This window comes from Nannospalax galili, unplaced genomic scaffold (assembly GCF_000622305.1).
Source record: "Nannospalax galili isolate Female #2095 unplaced genomic scaffold, S.galili_v1.0 scaffold380, whole genome shotgun sequence".
Taxonomy (NCBI): Eukaryota; Metazoa; Chordata; class Mammalia; order Rodentia; family Spalacidae; genus Nannospalax; species Nannospalax galili.
The window spans coordinates 505,406-507,824 of record NW_008348568.1 but is presented as its reverse complement, the minus strand read 5'-3'; positions in this window follow the sequence as shown (position 1 = coordinate 507,824).

Sequence of the window (2,419 nt, the reverse complement as noted above, 5' to 3'; positions counted from 1 at the left end):
CCCTCTTGTACTTTCATGTCCTTCCCCTATGACCTAGATTACACAGTAAGAGAAAGCACAAGGGACTTGCCATCTGTATCTGGCTTGCTTCACTTGACATGATTATCACGGTTCTATTAATTTTCTTGCAAATAGTATTCTTTATGGCTGAGTAAAACTCCATGGTGTGAGTTTGTGTGTGGTGTGTGTGTGTGTCTCACATTTTCTTTATCCATTCATTCGTTGATGGGCACCAAGCTGAGCCCATAATTTGGCTATTGTGAGCAGTAAACATGGGTGTGTAGTATCTCTATAGTAACTGGCTTTGCTTCTTTTGAGCATACTTGAAGAAATGATACCACTAGGTTATGTGGAAGTTCTTTTAAGAACTTTTTGAGGAAATGCATACTGATTTCTATAACAGCTGCACCAATTTACATCCCCTCATCCCCAGCAGTGCGGGAGGGCTCTCCTAATCCTTGTAAACATTTGATCTTTTTTGTTTCCTTAATGACAGTCATTCTGACTGAGATGGGATGGAATTTCAATGTAGTTTTTATTTGCATTTTCCTGATAGCTGACAATATTGATCCTTCCTTCCTTCCTTCTTTCCTTCCTTCCTTTCATTTTGTTTAGGGGGGGTAAGTTTTCATGTAGCTCAGGCTGGCCTTGAGCTCACTACATAGCCAAGACTCACCTTGAATCCTTAGTCCTTCTGCTTCCACTGATCCAGTGCTGGGTTTATAGGTATGTACCATTACACCTAGCTCAGGCCTTTTTAGTCTTAATGAGAGATGTGTGCATATTCAAGAATAAAAATAGGAGTTACAGAAGTGGAGATATAATTTAATGGCATAATTATTAGTGTAGTTACATAAGTTAATGATAATAGACATTCTAGATGTTATATATATGCTCAATCACAAAGAGGAAATTATTATATAATAAACAATTGACAATATTTTCCATATACTTAGTGATACACTTAGTGGTTTTCGTGAAGTGGTAAATAAAAGTAAATATTCAGAAAAGAAAAAAATTCTGTCATAGTTTGTTGATTTGGCTAATAGGTTGTAGGACTTGCACCTGCACCTATAATTCTATAGTTTCTTTCTTTCTTTCTTTCTTTCTTTCTTTCTTTCTTTCTTTCTTTCTTTCTTTCTTCCTTCCTCTGCTTCTTTCTTTCTTTTTCTTTTTCTGAAAGGAACACACTATGTTGATTAGGCTTACCTCAAGCTGTAGTGATCCTTCTGCTTCTGCCTCCCAGGTACTAGAACTCCAGATGTGTATCGCCATGTCTGACTCTCTATGATATTTTCATTACACACCAGGGTAGGTCAGTAGAAGTTTCTTTTCATTAAAATTTTTTTTAATTTACATCTAAAAATGTAGTTATTTTGAAATATCCTGATACTAAATTCGTTTCATCAGGCTTCATTAAATAGGGCCAAGAGAACCATGTATAGTGGCACACACCTGGTAAACCCAGCATTTGAGAGGCTGAGGTAGCAGAATCTTGAATTTGAGGGCTGCTTAGGTTATATAAGGCTCCCGGGCCAGCTGGGCTTGTAAGGTGAGACTCTGCCTCAAGAAACTGAACAAATAGGGCACAGAATGAGTTTTGTTTTTGTTTTTTTCCTGGGACATATCCTGGGTAAGTTTATTGCAAATTGTGCAAATAGTCATTGCACAGAAATTATCTTATAACTGGCCAATGAGATGGCTCAGTGGGTAAAGATGCTTACCACCAAGTCTGAGGACCTGAGTTTAATCCCCAGGACCCACAAGGTAGAAGGAGAGAAGTGATTCCTGAAAATTGTCCTCTGACCTTTGCTCACATGCTATATGCACACATACACACAAAAAATAAAAAAGAGCCTCTGAGAGCTGCTGACATATGGGAAGGAGACTCAGAAAAATATGCAGAACTAACTGGGAAGTTTGTTTTTGCATGACAATTTCAGGGGAAATTATAAAGACCTTAAAGTGGTAGTATAAGTAGATAAAATTCCCAAGCCAGGTCCTCACTCTGTTTACAGAAGCATCACATGCAACAGGGTAAACTCTAACAGGAATGTATTGTTAATTATTGTCTTGCTGAATAGCCTTCAATGATTACCCATTGTTTATAGAAAAGTTAAAGTTCTTGGCATTGTACTTGAGGTTTTTGTTTTTTTAAAAAATCTAGGTCTTATCTGTCCTTATTACCCAATATCTGGCTCTTCTCCAAAATGCCTTGTCCATCAGCCATGGGAAGCCATCTCTGTCGTGCCCTTTCCTGCCTCTGTATCATGCACCTGCTACTTCTTCTGTTCAGACAGCACATGGCTCCGGTACCAGGATCCCCTCTCAAATGTCCCTGGGCATTTCTTCTCTAGCTCAACCTTGGCTCAAGTGGGAGTCAGAGTTTGATCATTCATGTATCCATGAAATAGCTGAT